This window comes from Staurois parvus, unplaced genomic scaffold (assembly GCF_062004578.1).
Source record: "Staurois parvus isolate SC_StPar_1 unplaced genomic scaffold, SC_StPar_1.0 ptg000015l, whole genome shotgun sequence".
NCBI lineage: Eukaryota > Metazoa > Chordata > Amphibia > Anura > Ranidae > Staurois > Staurois parvus.
Window position 1 is genome coordinate 1,397,956 of NW_028317811.1, and position 18,196 is coordinate 1,416,151.

Below are 18,196 nucleotides of genomic sequence, written 5' to 3' on the forward strand. Positions count from 1 at the left end.
AGTCTTTTTGTCTCTTTCAGTCAGTATGTTGACCGTGTTTATGCTTATCAGACACCATTTTCCTGGAAACTGTATCTGCTGCTCTGACATGACTCCGTATTACTAGCAGCCTAGACAGTGAATGACGAAAGTGAGGCTTACCACCAATTAGCTAGGTGTCTCATCGCACAGTGGAAGCAAAAGAATGTTATTTCTGCTTTCATTGTGAAACGTAGTCACGTTCACACCTGAAAATCATGTAGTGTTTCCATTTTTTTGTCCAACCCCTGTATATTTTGTAAATCCATTTGCCATCTGCCTTTGAAGTTTTAGTTCTCTTGGAGTCAGAATTTTGTGAAACTATACTTTTATCAAGTACATATCAGTACTTTTATAAAGTCCTTGAAGTAGAATTGTTTACCATAGTAAATTCAAGTCTCTAAACTTTTTTTTTTAATAAGGGTTTCTTAAGTTAAAGCGGAGTTCCATTAATTTTCTTTTTTTTTTTTTTCTTTATAAAGCACCTCAGTTACAGTCGTAGCTTATGCCATGCACATTGGCTTAAGCGGCATATGCAATTGTTTGTCTTCCTTGTTTTTTTAAAGATACTCACTGGCCTCTCAAGATCCTGTATTCTTCCATCTTCACTGTGGGCATTGGAAACCCAGCCGCTCTTTCTTCCAGGATACAGTGCAGCTAGCTACCCAGCATGCACCCCTCGATCTTACGCCTGCACAGTGTGAAGGAAGCACGGAGCACTCATTGCAGAGTGAAGGATTCCCCTTGACTTCTGGGATTGATGACACGTATATCCCAGGAACCAATGGGCGAGAGGATGTGAAGTGAAGTTCTTCCGGCAGCCTAAAGGTATGAAAACTTTGGGAGAAAAAAAAATGTGCCAAACATTGATAGGACAGCAGGAAGCAATTCATGGGGACAAACTTTAAAAATCAGGTGGAACTCCACTTTAAGTGGAGTGAAGGATTCCCCTTGACTTCTGGGATTGATGACACGTATATCCCAGGAACCAATGGGCGAGAGGATGTGAAGTGCAGTTCTTCCGGCAGCCTAAAGGTATGAAAACTTTGGGAGAAAAAAAAATGTGCCAAACATTGATAGGACAGCAGGAAGCAATTCATGGGGACAAACTTTAAAAATCAGGTGGAACTCCACTTTAAGTCAGCATATACCCAAGTGTTTGAGAGTGCTTTTATTGTACATTATGTTTACTTGAATTGTAGGCTGCATTGTTACTTGTTTATTAATTAAATTGTAAATAAAAACATTGCAGCTTGCTACATGATCCAGCTAAACCTTTGTGCATTTGTGACTAGGCCCTGGTATTCCACCACTAAGGGGTGTATGCTAGATACCCTCAGGAGATAGTACACTGTACACTTAAGTCACTGCAATAGTAACCATACAGCGCTGCTCACCCAGCCTCCGTCTGAAGCCTCCCATTGAGTTAACAGCTACAGGCAGATGGGGCATGGGTGTTGGGGGCTGAAAACTTGAAGAGAGTCAACTGACTGGGAGGGCAGGAGCTGGAGGAGGTCTCTACTGTGAGAGAAAATCCTCATCTCGTGATCTCGGGATAGGTGTCAGTGGAGGTATGTGATGGGAGCCAGAGAGACAAGGAGAGGGAATGGAGTCCTCAACTGAGTGCCACTGATGACTGATCTCATCTCCACCCAGCACTGCCACTGATCCCATGCCCTGACCCACAAGCACTGCCACTGATCCCATCCTACCCCCACCAGGAATGCCACTGATCCCATTCCCTGACCCCCAAGCACTGCCACTGATCCCATCCCACCCCCACCAGCAATGCCACTGATCCCATCAACTCCCAAGCACTGCCACTTATCTCCTCTCCCCTAGCACTGCAACTCAACCTACCACCACTTATCCCATCCCCCCACAAGTACTGCCACCCATCCCATCCACCCCCATCAACTCCACTCATCCCATTCCCCAACAGCACTGCCACTAATCCCATTTACCCCCACCAGCACTGCCAGTCATTCCATAAACTCCCGAGCACTACAACGAATCTGATCCCCCCACCAGCACTGCCACTAATCCCTTTCCCCACCACCACTGTCACTGATCTGATCAAACCCCCCCAGCAATGCCACTGATTCCATACCCCCCAACATTGCCACTGATCTAATCCCCTCACCAGCACTGCTGCTATTGTTTGTGTATTAATATTGTTATGGTTTTATTTTTTGTATTATGTTCAGTTTTGTCTGGGTGTGTATGTGTGTATATACGCTATATTGCCAAAAGAATTGGGACAGCCCTCCAAATCATTGGATTCAAGTGTTCCAATCACCTCCATGGCCACAGGTGTATAAAATCAAGCACTTAGGCATGAAGACTACTTCTACAAAATTTTTAATAGAATCGGTCAGTCTCAGGAGATCAGTGAATCAAGCGTTGTACCTGTGTAATAAGTCCATCCGTGAAATTTTCTTGCTACTAAATATTCCAGTCAACTGTTATCAGTATTAGAACAAAGTGGAAGCAACTGGGAACAACAGCAACTCAGCAATGAAGTGGTAGGCCAGGTAAAACGACAGAGTGGGATCAGAGCATGCTGAAGCGCACAGTGCACAGAAGTCGACAAACTGTCTGCAGAGTCAATAGCTAAAGAACTCCAAACTTTGTTTGGTCTTAAGATTAGCTCAACAACAGTGCGTAGAGAGCTTCGTGGAATGGGTTTCCATGGCCGAGTAGCTGCATCCAAGCCTTACATCACCAAGTGCAATGCAAAGTGTCGGATGCAGTGGTGTAAAGCACGCCACTACTGGACTCTAGCGCAGTGAAGACGTGTCCTCTGGAGTGACGAATCACGCTCCTCTGTCTGGCAATCCGATGGATGTGTCTGGGTTTGGCAGTTGCCAGGAGAACTTGCCTGACTGCATTGTGCCAAGTGTAAGGTTTGGTGGAGGGGGGATTATGGTGTGGGGTTGTTCTTCAGGGTTGGGCTTGGCCCCTTAGTTCCAGTGAAGGGAACTCTTAAAGCGTCAGCATACCAAAACATTTTGGACAATTTCATGCTCCCAACTTTGTGGGAACAGTTTGGGGATGGCCCCTTCCTGTTCCCACATGACTGTTTAGGGTGGAGAAACTTGACTGGCCTGCACAGAGCCTTTACCTCCCCTCGATCGAACACCTTTGGGATGAATTAGAGCAGAGACTTTGAGCTAGACCTTCTCATCTGACATCAGTGCCTGATCTCACAAATGCGCTTCTGGAAGATTGGGCAAACATTCCCATAAGCACACTCTTAAACCTTCTGGACAGCCTTCCCAGAAGAGTTGAAGCTGTTATAGCTGCAAAGGGTGGGCCAACTCAACATGGAACCCTACGGACTAAGACTGGGATGCCATTAAAGTTCATGTGTGTGTAAAGGCAGGCGTCTCAATACTTTTGGAAATATAAACTTTTATTTTTACTTCCCTCCACCTAAAAGATTTTAGTTGGTTGTTCAACCGAGTTGTACAGTTTATAAGTTACATTAAAGGTGGAAAAAGTTCTGAAATGATTTATCATTTTTTTTACATCACAGAAACTTGACATTTTAACAGGGGTATGTAGACTTTTTATATCCACTGTGTATATATTGTATATTCACATCAGTCGCTGCCCTTAAGGAACTTATAATCTAAGGTATTGCAATATAATAAGAGTTTCGCTATTATGTAAACCAATATAAAATTAAAAATAAATAAATATTTTCAATGGAGAGTGGACAAAAAAAGTCCACAGGGAGTAAAAGGGTATGAGTCCCAAATACAATAGTGGTCATATAGCGCTCTAAATTCTCAACTTCAATGACAACTCTCCACACCAATCCTAATACTGTTCTCGCCAGTATCTCTCCCTAGATGAATGGTGAACTCAGCACAGGCAAGTAAATTCACGTAAAAATAAGCAGATAAAACACTTCTCATAGTGAAACATCATAAAACACCATGTATTGGGCATAAAACAGCGCTTACAGACATAAACAGGCATGCACATATCAGTGTACTCACCAAGCCAGCAATATTAGTGTCAAGTTCTGGTTCACTTCCTGTACGCAATGACGTCATGGAGGCTCCGCCCGACACATTTCATCATAAACTGACTTCTTCCGGAGCTTCAGTCTATATTAGTTGACATAATAGCGCAATACTTACTATTCTATTGCAATTTATTAGAGGATATCATCTATGGGGGGGGTAAAAATGTTTTTTTTACCTTAAAGCAAGGGATGCATTAAAGCTGATCTCCATGTTTTCTGTGACTTTAAATAGTTTGTTTGGACTAAGCTGGTCCGAATGAACTATTTCCTTCACTAAGTGCTGGACTGGGTCTAAGCACTGTATGTACTGCATGTAGCTTTAGCTACTTACAGCACACAATGCGAGGTTCTGGCTGTGAGACAGAGACTTACCATCTTACAGCCAGAAAAATGCAGAGTTGGTCTGAGAAGCGCTCAGGCATTCATAGGCAGCTTTGTATTCTGTGAATGAATACAAATCTTCCTCTGATTTGAATCGGAGAGCTTGACGTAATCAGCCTGCCTATCCACCTCAGACAATCAGAGGAAGCTTCAGGTTCATTCACAGAACACACAGTTATGAATGATTGAGCGCCGCTCAGATCGACTCTGCAGTATTCTGAGTGTGACACAGTAAGTCTCTGTCTCACAGCCAGAACCTGGCACTGGCACGGTGTACTGCATATAGCTGTAGCAGTGCTTAGAGCCAGTGCAGCATATAGTGAAGGAAATAGTTTGTTTGGACCAGCTTGATCCAAATAAACTATTTAAAATCACAGAATACCTTGAGATTATAAATATCTGAAAAGTGTGGCGTGCATTTGTATTCAGCTCCCCTGAGTCAATACTTTGTAGGACCACCTTTTGCTGAAATTACAGCTGCAAGTCTTTTTGGGTATGTCTCTACAAGCTTTTCACATCTAGAGAGTGAAATTTTTGCCCATTCTTCTTGGCAAAATAGCTCAAACTCAGTATCAAACTACCCGGTGCCAGTTTTTAAATGTAATTACCGCTTTTTTTTTCTTCACTATAGCTCAGAGATTGCTGTGGGAGTTCCCCTCAAAATCCATGTCAGACCCGAAGAGCTTGGTATGTAAACACAGGTCTCTCTTCTGCCAGCAATAACATGCTGTGTATTTCTCTGCACAGCAGAGAAATACACAGAAGCATGTTTCCCAAGTAAAACACACACAGCACATGTTGTAAAACCCAGCACAGCACACAGTTAACCCTTTGATCGCCTCAGATGTTAACCTCTTCCTGCCCAGTGTCATTAGTACAGCATCAGTGCTTTTTATTAGCACTGATGACTGTATTAGTTTCATTGGCAGTTTGTCAATTCCCACCCAGTGTTAGAATTCCTGCCACAGTCCCACTAAAAGTCACTGATCGCCACCATTACTAGTATAAAAGTAAATAAATAAAAAATCCAGTATGTATACCACCATTTGTAGACACTATAAAAAAAAGTTCACATAAACCAAATTAATTTACAAGTATTGGGATTTTTTTGTTCTAGCAAAGACGTGTAGCAGATTACATTTGGCCTAAATTCATGACGAAATAAGATTTTTACATTTTTTTTACTGGCTATTTTATAGCAAAAAGTCAAAAATATTGTTTTTTTTTCAAAATTGTCGGTCTTTTTTTGTTTATAGCGCAAAAAATAAAAAATGCTGAGGTGAACAAATACCACCGAAAGAAAGCTCTATTTGTGGGAAAAAAAAGAACATAAATTTCATTTATGCACAGTGTTGCATGACTGTGCAATTGTCAGTTAAAATAATGCAGTGCTGTATCACAAAAAAATGGCATGATCAGGAAGGAGGGTTACAATCCTGCGGATTGTTAAGTGGTTAAGATACCATGATGGCTAAACAAAAAAACACAAGTATAAGCCTCAGTGTTGTATATTTTTGAAGTGCCGCTAGATAAAATAACCACATTTCGACCGCCCTATAGCAGATATATTATTATAGGGCAACAGGGGTGCGCAAAATCACGTATATATACGTGATTTTGTTTCCGGGTAGGGGTGCGTCCTACCCGCGCTGCCATTCGTGGCTGCGGCTGTCAATCACCAGGTCCCAGCCGGTGATTACTGAGGATTGCCGACAGGGAGGATGGCTGCTTTTTGTTTATTAATAGTCCTCCTCCCGGTTGACTCAGGCACACTGCTAACAGCACAGTCATCCACAGCAGTGTGCTTACAGTGAAGCACCAACACACCGCCCCCCAGTAAAACACTCCCAGCACACAGTTAACCTTTGATCGCCCCTGCTGTCCACTGCCATTAGTAGTGTCAGTGCTTTTTTTTAGCAGTGATCACTGTATTGGTGCCAATGGGGATGTAAGTGGCACCAAGTCAGTTCCCCCCAGTGTCAAAATGCCCGCAGCAGTCCCGCTATAAGTCGCTGATTGCCGCCATTACTAGTAAAAAAAAAAAAAAAAAAAATCCCAGTATCTATACTGCCATAAATTTCATGCAAACCAATTTACACATATTGGCTTTTTTTTTTTTTTAGCAAAGACATGTTACTACATTTTGACCTAAATTTATGACGAAATTGTATTTTTTTAATTTTTTTATTGGACATGTTTAACCTCTTGATGCCGGCCTCCCGGCATCTGGGCCTAGATGCCGAGCGGCTGCACATTTGCGTTCTATTAAAAAAAAATGTGTTGAGAGAGAGTGTCCTGTGCACTCCCAGCACACATGTTCGTTACTCACGGAAAGGTCCCGATCTCCTCTTTCGATCGGGACCTTTCCCGATCATGTGACCGCCATGACAGCGAATCACGGCAGTCACATGACCCTAAAACCCCGCCCGCCTCCAGGCTTCTTGAACACTTAAAGGGCCGGGAGGTTCCGGCGCCAAGGGGTTAATAGCAGAAAGTCAAAAATATTGTTTTTTTTTCTCAAAATTGTCGGTCTTTTTTTTTTTAATAGCTCAAATAATTTTTAAAAAATGCACAGGTGATCAAATACCACCAGAAGAAAGCTCAATTCGTGGGAAAAAAAAGGACGTAAATTTCATTTGGGTGCAGTGTTGCATGACCGCGCAATTGTCAGTTGAAGTAACAGCGCTGTAACGCAAAAATGGCCTGGTCAGGAAGGGGGGTAAATCCTCAGGAGGGCAAGTGGTTAATCAAATATCAAACAGAGAAGACACCTGTTGTATTTTTCTGATGTGTAGCAAGAAAAGGCAATATAACCAATATTCCTAGCACAAACATCAACAACCTTAAATGTTGTGTATTTCTGCTGTGCAGCTAAAGCAATTATAAACAGAAAAGACAACTTAGCCTTCACTGTGATGTATACTGATGTGCCGCAAAAGAAGGCAATGTATAAGTATAGAACAGAAAGACACAGACCTCAGTGCTCTGTATTTCTCATATCCTTGAGCATTTCTGACATGCAGATAGAGCAGTGGTCGGCAAGCTGCGGCTCGCGAGCCACATGCGGCTCTTTGCACACTTTAATGTGGCTCTTCTGTGTGTCGGGCGCCCGCTCCCCTCCCTCCTCTCGGGCGGCCGCCCCAAAAGTCAGGACTCTGCTGCTAGCCCAGCAATGGGCAAACTACGGCCCGGCGGACCTTTTAATCCGGCCCGCGGAGCGTGGCAAACATTGGCTGTCAGGATGTAGGCGGGGCAGCGTGACTAACTCCTCTCCTCTCACAGTCCGCCCTGAAGACCGGAACGGCGCGGGAACATGGCGAGAGGAACGCGCGGAGCAAAGGTAAGTGAATTGACACAATATGGGGGATGAATTACTATAGGGGGGATGAATTACTATAGGGGGGATGAATTACTATAGGGGGGATGAATTACTATAGGGGGGAATGAATTACTATAGGGGGGAATGAATTACTATATGGGGGATGAATTACTATATGGGGGATCCCTGTTGACAAAGTCCGGATGTGACGAAACGCGTCCGGGGCACGTGACGTGGTGACCGTCTGACGCTCTTCCGGAAGTGCTGTGGCGCCCATTTTTGTTCTTGGAACACGCAGCTGTGTTTGCCCTGGAATCCTCCATACAGGTGTATGGGTAGTGGGGAACTTATTACCAATGACATATTCCTTCTCTAAAGTAGTATGCTGAGGATATTGTAACACCATTGAGGAGAGGCTCGATTGTGGAATCAATCGCTTTGTGTGTGGAAGCTGATCTCTTCTTATTTTAATGTAAGTTGCTATATTAAAGTACTGTGATTATTTATTATATACACTGATCCCTGGTCTGTTTATGAGGTCTGTGGGAAGTGGCTGGAATTAATCTCATCTATGGCTTGTGTTACTACCTTGAGGGTAATTATGCACTTCTGTTATTTGTGTGCAGTGAATAACATGTAAGGCAGAGGTATTTTTTCTCACGGTTGCTGTGGCACGGGAGTGTTTTTTCATGTAACACGTGTGGCACTTTTTTGTTATATTTTGGATAATATTTGGATAAAGCACTATGTCGAGTTTTTCTTTTTGAGGTATATGAAGATTTATTTTTGGAGTACATCAAAAAAAAAAAAAAAGGCGGTTTGAAGATACGAAGATGTAAGAAAGTATTGATTTAGAGACAATCTTTTTGGGAGTTATTTGGATTTTTGATTTTTTGGACTCTTATTTTGGGACTTTATACACTAATATAGATTTTTTGGGACTTATTTTGGGACTTTATACACGAATATTGAGTTTTCTGTCACCAAGTGTGCTTAATGATTTATTGATTTATGTATGTACTTCAGGGGAAGGACGGTTAAAGTGACTTGGTGGGGTATTATAGTGAGAGCAGGTTAGTGCTGGATATTTAATATATGGGGGATGAATTACTATATGGGGGATGAATTACTATGGGGGATGTATTTTCAGTTTTAAAAATGTGGCTCTCAAAATAAATTTCAATCGTGGTTTTGGCGAGATTTGGATCAGTTGAAAAAAAAGGTTGCCCACCACTGAGCTAGAGTAACAGAACACATATAAACAGAAAAGACACAGACACACTTCAGTGTTGTGCCATTCTGATGCACCACCAGCTAAGGTAATATAACAGATATAAACAGAAAGTCCACAAACAGACATCCATATTGTTATTTGTCAATTGATATAACACCTATAAACAGAAAAGGCAAACTTATTTCAATGTTGTGTATTTTGATGCACTGCAATCTAATATAATATAACATGTATAACCAGAGAGGACACAAAAACTTCAATGTTGTCTGCATTTTTGATGTGTAGGAAAATACTATAAACAGAAAAAACACAAACCTCAATGTTGTGTATTTACGATGTACAACTGGGTAAACAGGGACAAATGCTGCAAGCCATAAAGTCACAGTCATGATGTATTTGTCTAAGCAATACCCCACAAACAGCACTACCTATCACAAGTATGGCCTGGACTCTGGATACTTATCCTTTATCCATTCATCCAGTGAAGGGTTCTGGATAATGGAAATCTAAGGTGAACACACCACCATTGTAATAGCTGTTGGTAACCAGCAATAGATTATAGTTTCCACCAATAGGCTTGAATTGCACCAAAGGTTTAGGTTTGGAATAGGTGCAAAATAATGCTAATGCTGCATATTTAATCATGCATCTCAGCGAATTGCCCCATTCACTGACACAAGTATGAGCAAGTTTAGCTAGTCCAAACATAGGTGGGAGCAAGTCCAAGCCTTCCCTGTGGTAAATTAAGGCTGCTGCTGTCCAAGAAGAGGTGAACCCAGCAGGCCTTAACAAGCAATCATTAGGTACAGGTGTATGTAGTTAACTCCTGCATGGAGGTTTGCACCAGGAACCCAAAAATTAAGGGCTGCTGTATAATTTTTTATGCTTCTAGTTCAGGGTAAGCTGTAGCCCAAAAACAAACCCCACCTGTCCTTACACACCACAAATTATAACAGCAGTGTAAGAAAGATCTAATAGGTTTGAGCTTGCACATCTCTGAGCTGCTCTACAGCCTGAGAGATGTTATCCACAGCAAAAAAAACCCAGGAAGAGGTCATGCTCTTAGGGGCATGCAATACTCTGCCTCCCCACCATATGGAAGGAAGATCTCTAGCAACCCATGTTAGAGGAATCTTGCCAGATCCAGCTGACATAGTAGATTCAGATTGCCTGGTGTAGCACTGTTGACTAGGAGAAAAGCATCTGTAATACTCCTGGAATATCCAGGTTCCTGCCCTCCACTGAACCTATCTTTTTAGGTGTGTCAGGAGTTTTTTCAGTGGCCAAAATAGCCTGTAACAAACTCTCCCAGGGGAACTACAGTATCTCACAGAAGTGAGTACACCCGTCACATTTCTGTAAATATTTTATTATATCTTTTCATGTGACAACACTGAAGAAATGACACTTTGCTACAATGTAAAGTAGTGTGCGTACAGCTTGTATAACAGTGTAAATTTGCTCTCCCCTCAAAATAACTCAAACAGCCATTAATGTCTAAATCGCTGGCAACAAAAGTGAGTACACCCTTAAGTGAAAATGTCCAAATTGGGCCCAAAGTGTCAATATTTTGTGTGGCCACCATTATTTTCCAGCACTGCCTTAACCCTCTTGGGCATGGAGTTCACCAAAACTTCACTGGTTGCCACTGTAGTCCTCTTCCACTCCTCCATGACAACATCATGGAGCTGGTGGATGTTGGAGACCTTGCGCTGCTTCACCTTCCATTTGAGGATGCCCCACAGATGCTCAATTTAGGTCTGCAGACATACTTGGCCAGTCCATCATTCTTACCCTCAGCTTCTACCCTCAGCTCTGTAGCAAGGCAGTGGTCGTCTTGGAGGTGTGTTTGGAGTTGGAATACTGCCCTGTGGCCCAGTCTCCGAAGGGAGGGGATCATGCTTTGCTTCAGTATGTCACAGTACATGTTGGCATTCATGGTTCCATCAATTAACTGTAGCTTCCCAGTGCCATCAGCACTCATGCAGTTCCAGACCATGACACTCCCACCACCATGCTTGACTGTAGGCAAGAGACACTTGTCTTTGTACTCCTCACTTGGTTGCTGCCACACACGCTTGACACCATCTGAACCAAATAAGTTTATCTTGGGCTCATCAGACCACAGGACATAGTTCCAGTAATGTATGTCCTTAGTCTGCTTGTCTTCAGCAAACTGAGGGCTTTCTTGTGCATCATCTTTAGAAGAGGCTTCCTTCTGGGACGACAGCCATGCAGACCAATTTGATGCAGTGTGTGGTTATGGTCTGAGCACTGACCGGCTGACCACCCCCCACCCCTTCAACCTCTGCAGCATTGCTGGCAGCACTCATCTGGCTATTTCCCAAAGGCAACCTCTGATATGACGCTGAGCATATGCACTCAACCTCTTTGGTTGACCATGGCGAGGCCTGTTCTGAGTGGAACCTGTCCTGTTAAACCAATGTATGGTCTTGGTCACCATGCTGCAGCTCAGTTTTAGGGTCTTGGCAATCTTTTTATAGCCTAGTCCATCTTTTTGTAGAGCAACAATTCTTTTTTTCAGATCCTCAGAGAGTTCTTTGCCATGAGGTGCCATGTTGAACTTCCAGTAATCAGTATGAGAGAGAGTGATAACACCAAATTTAACACACCTGCTCCCCATTCACACCTGAGACCTTGTAACACTAATGAGCTAATTGGGCCCAATTTGGACATTTTCACTTAAGGGTGTACTAATTTTTGTTGCCAGCGGTTTAGGCATTAATGGCTGTACGTTGAGTTATTTTGAGGGGACAGCAAATTTACACTGTTATACAAGCTGTACACTCACTACTTTATGTGACGGAATGCAGCGTCTGACCCCTGCCCTTCTCACCAACTCGTGACCGAAGGACCAGCCGATCTCACACCGCACTGTCACTTGCGTAACAATGCCACTCTCAGCTGCACCCTGCACAAAGATTTTCCAGCTCATGGGACCACAATCTATGTGCCAGCAGCCTGGGAGCGATTGTTACTGGGTTAGGTTAATTACGCAATTAACCCTTCAACTGTCACCACCGCCTTTTTACAGAGGAGGAAACTCACAAATCCTAGCAATAACACTATGATATTAGAATAAGCATCTGTAATACACACTGTCACCACAGACAGGGATATTCACAGGATAATTACACACAGTAACACTCTTCAAGAGACAGGGATTCTTTAGTTTGCATTAAAGGCTTTACAGACAATTTCAACACTTTTCAAAATAGGCTTTATTACTAAAAAGGTCAAAATGGTGCAATTAAAATATTTACAGAAAAAGATGTTACAAAGACATAAAGAGAATAAAGCAACAGAGAAATAAAAGGAAGGAGTTAAGAAGTCAGAATACTTGCAAAGTCCTGGTTTAGCAGAGTCCAATTGTCCAAGCAAAAAGGTTGCCTTGGCTCTAAGTCCATTAAGATGTTTCTTGATTGATGCTAAATGAGAGTTCTCCTTCTCCAGGCCTGTCAGTCCTTTTCTAGGATATTAAAGGGGTGTTGCCTGAGAACACCTGACCAATCATCCAGTTTGGGTATGGGTTCTAGGAGGTAACCAAGTCTATGACCCAGTCCCAACTGCAATTTCATACTAATATTAATAGCTTAAAGTATGTGCAGATGGTATTCTAGCAACTGGCAGATTAATATTCAGAATTATATTTCAAACCCAGGGATACCAAACACAGCGTACCCTTGTCACTCAGGAGGGAAGAGACTGCTTTCTCCTCTCTCCTATGTGCTAACATAGTCATGTATGACCTTGCTTGGCTCGACATGAAATGCCCTATTTAAATGTATACCTAATATTAATGTGCCCAGTTCCTGTTGGATGAACAATATGTGAAAATGGTTACATGTGGAAAAGACATTTTATGGCACGCTCTGTATTCCTAGAGCCCTAATGGCCTAATAAGACATGTGTGATGGCTGACTGAGATATTGTTTTATGATAGGGCAAAGGAAAGCATCTTTGCCATATAGACATCCTGTCAAGCCTAATTAGCAGTTTACAGATCCGGAGCTCATCTATTTATATTTTATTTAAGAGGCTCTTTTTAAGTTTTGTTACAACTACAACCACAAATTCCATTTTCCAGATGAGGGAGGAGGGGAAAAAGGTGATTGTTCTTGAAAAACAACATGGCTGAGACCTTAACAAGATGGCTGTCATGTACAGCGTCCATGTATTTATTGCGCACAATCGTTACACTTTACATTGTAGCAAAGTGTCATTTCTTCAGTGTGCTCACGTGAAGAGATATAGTAAAATATTTACAAAAATGTGAGGGATGTACTCCTGTGAGATACTGTAGAGTCTAACCGGCCTCAGCACTTCAGTAAATCCACCACTCTAAACCCCTTCACGTCTAAAGGTAAAACAAATCTAAATGCCTAAGCACAATTTTGCAACGTTGACATGTGCTAGCAAAACCGTTCATATCATAACTACTTTGTACATCCAGGTGAATTATGCCGCATTTTTTTCAGGACAAATTGGGCTTTCATTTGGTGGTAAACGGTAATCGATATCTCCTGATTTTTTTTTAATTATCAAAGGAAAACTGGCCCAAAATAGTAAAAAAAAAAAATATTTATTTATTTTTATATTTTATTTTATATTTATTTAGCTGTGTGTTTCTTGTTACTACCATAACCTACCGCCAAAGAACCCAAAAATAAATTTTCCAGCTCTTGACGATTGCAGCGATACCATATATGTGTATGTTATCTGTTCTTTGTACCGGTAGTACAGCCCAGAAACAATAGTGCACATTTTGTTTTTTTTTACCTAAAACACATTGACACTGATACCAAATTTGTTTTTTTTAAATCCTGACCTTTGACCCTGACCCAAACAATAACCCTGGCAGTGAACTAGATCAAACCTTGATCTAGGTATTTTTTCATATTTATCTTTTTTTACAATAATTTTTTTTTCTCTCTATGCCAGGAGTTCTCCATTCATAGAGAGAAAAAAACAAGGGGGCCGGGCTGCACAGTTACTGATCACTGTGATAGCCAATCAGAGGCTATCACAGTGATCATATGACCCGGAATCGGGGGTCCCGATCGTTAGAACGGGACCCAGGGCTCAGTGACACCCCGGTCTTTGTGCTGGGAGCGCGCAGCGCACTCCCAGCACAAAGACAGGTACGCAAATATGCGGCCCCATGGAAAAAAACCCAGTTCCGTGAGGATGCATATTTGTGTGACATTGGCATCAAGGGTTTAATTTGCCACAATAGGGCTTAGAATGAGAGGATGGACACTTTATGTTGCAATCTCCACACCATTAGGGAAAAGGATAGTAGCACCTTGCACTAAGGAAAGGGGGTCATATCTCAATGCCCAGAAACAGCCTGGCTGCGATTAGTGATTCTGCTAAGTTCCCAAGGCAAAGGGAAGCATTCAGTTTAATTCACCCTTCTTGCCACAGCCATAGGGCTCGCTTTTCTAGCCTCAGGGTCCACGAGAGGAGGATAGCAGCCAAATTCACCCCTATTAATTTATCACGGTAGGGTTTACATGAGGCTGCCAACTTTGCTGCAATTACCAAAGCAAGAGGAAGCTGTGGAAGGTGGTTTAGCAGAAGCTTTCCTGCATTAAGGAAAGGGGGTTTTCTATCAATGCCTGGAGACCACCTGGCTGTTATTAGGGATTCTGCTGTTAAGCTCCCAAGGCAAAGGGAAGTACTCACCACCTGTGGTCTTCTGCCTTTTGCTACAGCCACAGGGCTCGCTTATCCATCTGCAGGGTCAGAAGAGGAGGATTAGCGGTCAATCTCACCCCTCCAAGTTGCTGTCCATCTTGGAGGGCTGCTAAGTTAGGCTGTGTGTCCCATACTATACCCGCAGTGCACAGACATACCTCTCCAGAAACTCAAACTTTCCCAAAAAGAAGGAAGGGAAGGACATGGCCACGAAAACCAGGAGTGGTTAGCAGACAGCCTATCCCTCCATCTTCCTTGTACAGTCATTGGGACCACAGAGACTTGTACAGTCTGCTGCAGCGGCAGAGCACACTCCTCTGTGCCCAGATCGCTGCTGTACATCCAGGGCAACCTGTGAGAGACACTTGCCCTGCAGGATAGCGCTTACCCTTCTGATGATGTACGTGTGATACGAAACGTGCGTCAAGGAGAAGCCCCTGCTAGCCGTGACATCAAGCCGCTGGATCAGGGAGGTCCGGCGGCCACCCATTTTTTTCCAGCTGGTCAGTGTTATGCTGTATTCAATTCTATCATAGCCTTTGTGCACGAGGGTTGTTTTCTACCACAGTATCTAAGAAGTGTCTTTTCTGTTTTAATCCTCAATAAATTCATTTTTAGTTTGACTTAAAATACTACACTATGGGTACTTTTTTCCTCTCCACTTCGAGCATTTAATCCCCCAGGACCACCAGGTGACCATCCCAGAGCAGAGCTGTAACCAGCAGATCCCATCTTTAGCCAGGCTCATTAAGGGGACCCCCAGATGTTTTACCATTCATCACAGAGTCATCCATTCCAGGCTATGCTCCATCCATAACTGAAGGGACCTCTGGTGTATATGACACAAATGCGCAGTTATATTGTGCCTCTGGTGAGTGCAATTTACTTACTATTCCTGCATGGCACCGGATCACAGTTGTCAATGGGATTTTATCAAATCACCTTTTCAGTCTAATCGTGGTTTCACCACCATCAGTTATTCTGGACTATCATTTGCACTGTGTGTTATACTACAATATTAGTGAAGGTGTTTGATACAGCTCCACCATTGCTATAATTTCTTAAGGACTTCATTTACATACTGTGTTGCTTTATTTGTTATGTTTGTGCTATTTCTCATACATCATTATAGGCATATCCTTACACTTCATTTCTAGCGCTGCACTACTTACGTTTATATTATATTGAATGGCCTGCAGGATAGTTCCGGCCTCCATATGCCTGCCTCACAGGGGTACCATCTAACCCTCCCCGGTCTTCTAGTCAGTGAAAACAAGTATTCCGCTGTGTAGGAAAAAATACAATACTGCGGGTCAAGGGGAAGGGTGGGGACTTTTAAGAGCTGTCAATTGTTTCCTGTAGGGAAGAGCCTCTCATCTCGCAGGTGTGCAGTCCTGGAGGTGACAGAAGAAATTATGTTCTTTCCACTTTTGGGATTATGGCCCTAACAGTGATCACTGGAACATTCAGAAGTTTACAACTCCTGTAACTAATGTCATCAGTATGTTTTGCAACAGTAAGGTTGCAAAGATCTTGAGGGAGCTCTTTGCTTTTACCCATCCTGGAGATGTTTCTTGTGTGATACCTTGGTAATGAGACACCTTTTTATAGGCCATCAGTTGAGACTGAACCATCTGATATTAATTTGTACAAACAAGGGACGGTTTCTTAGTGTGTTCAATAATTTTTCCGTGTCATTCCACAACTTAATTTCTGAACTTGCTTTGGTTTCTTTGTATGTATGGATGGCATGGGTTGTTACTGGCATGTGGTGACAATTTCATGTTGATAGCTTTAGAAATACATTTAGCTAGAAAAATGGTGACTTATTCAATACTTATTTTACCTGCTGCACATATCTAGATCGCATTTAAGTGTATTTAATGTGATTTGTAGGTAGCTGTTTGCAAGAAATGTGTCCATGGTAATCCTTTGTGAGAGACGTTTACAAGCATATTGTAACTTCAGTTTATGTAATTGTATTGCAGTTTTACAGAACAATTCACAGACGTAAATTCAGTTTTGGAAAAAAAAACGCTGCTTCTGTCAATTTTGTTAGCAGGACAGCACAGTTTTATTGCAGAAAATAAAAATATTGTTTTTCATTTATAGAAAAATTTAAAAAACCCAGTGGTGATCAAATACTGCCAAAAGAGAGCTCCCACACTCCAAAGACCTGCTAGTAGGGTAATTGGCTCCTGTCTAAATTGTCCCTAGTATGTGAATGTATGAATGTAAGTTAGGGACCTTAGATTGTACACCCCTTGAGAGTTAGGGACTGATGTGAATGTACAATATATATGTAAAGCGCTGAGTAAGATAACGGCGCTATACAAGTACCCGTAATAAATACAAGCTTCAAGCAGAAAATTGCTCAGGTGTGAATGAAGCCTTAAATCAAAAATCAGTATTTCTTGCCTGTTAAAAATCCAACTTTTCATACTTCACATTAGTGACAAAACAGGCCAAAAACTGATTATGCACCAGCTGCGATTTCTCCTGCACTCTAGGGCCCAGGCCGGTGGCAAATAGATGGAACCAACACCAGAGCAAGCGACCACCAGTATATTTCAAGGTTGTGCAGCTCCAAAACAGGGCTGGGGAAGCCCGATCGATACTGCAAAGTGAAACAAAAAACAAGAAGCGCATTACCTCAGTAACAGAATTTATTAATAAAAGATAGGTACTCACAAACAGCGAATAAAATCAGGCATGTAGTCCTCAAAGGGACTTCAAAGATAAGAAGCCAGCGTGAATCCCATTGTGGGGGTAGACACTCAGTATAGTTGACGCGTTTCGAAGGCTATGCCTGAGGAAGGCATAGCCTTCGAAACGCGTCAGTATACTGTCTACCCCCACGAAGGGATTTGCGCTGGCTTCTTATCTTTGAAGTCCCTTTGAGGACTACATGCCTGATTTTATTCGCTGTTTGTGAGTACCTATCTTTTATTAATAAATTCTGTTACTTAAGGTAATGCGCAAGGTTGGTGCGCTTCTTGTTTTTTGTTTCACTTTGCAGCAAAAACTGATTATGTCCACTGAATGATTTATCGTTCAAAATTCAGTCATTACATGATGGCACTATCGTTTACTTTCACGACCAAATATTCATTATTCAAAAACAAGTTCAAGTTTCAGCTTGTGTATATTTAGGCTCCATGCACGCGGGGCGGTTTAATAACACTGGTAACATTAACTGTGTAAAGTCATGTTAACATGTTTTCAGCTTTTTATATTAGCGGTTTTTTGTTAGTTGACCGTCCAGAAACACTGGTTTGCCGCGGTCTACGTTTTCCAGCATTAGATTATTACAGCTAAAAAACTCCTCTGCAAAGCCACTAGTCCTGGGTTTTCCTTCCAGCCACAGCCGATTACAGTCTGTGTGCATGGGACACATAGGATAACATGCTGGGGGGTTTACGGGCTATAGAAAAAGAACATCAAAAGCCAAGAACAGCAGCAGCAGTAAAAACGTGTGCATGATTAT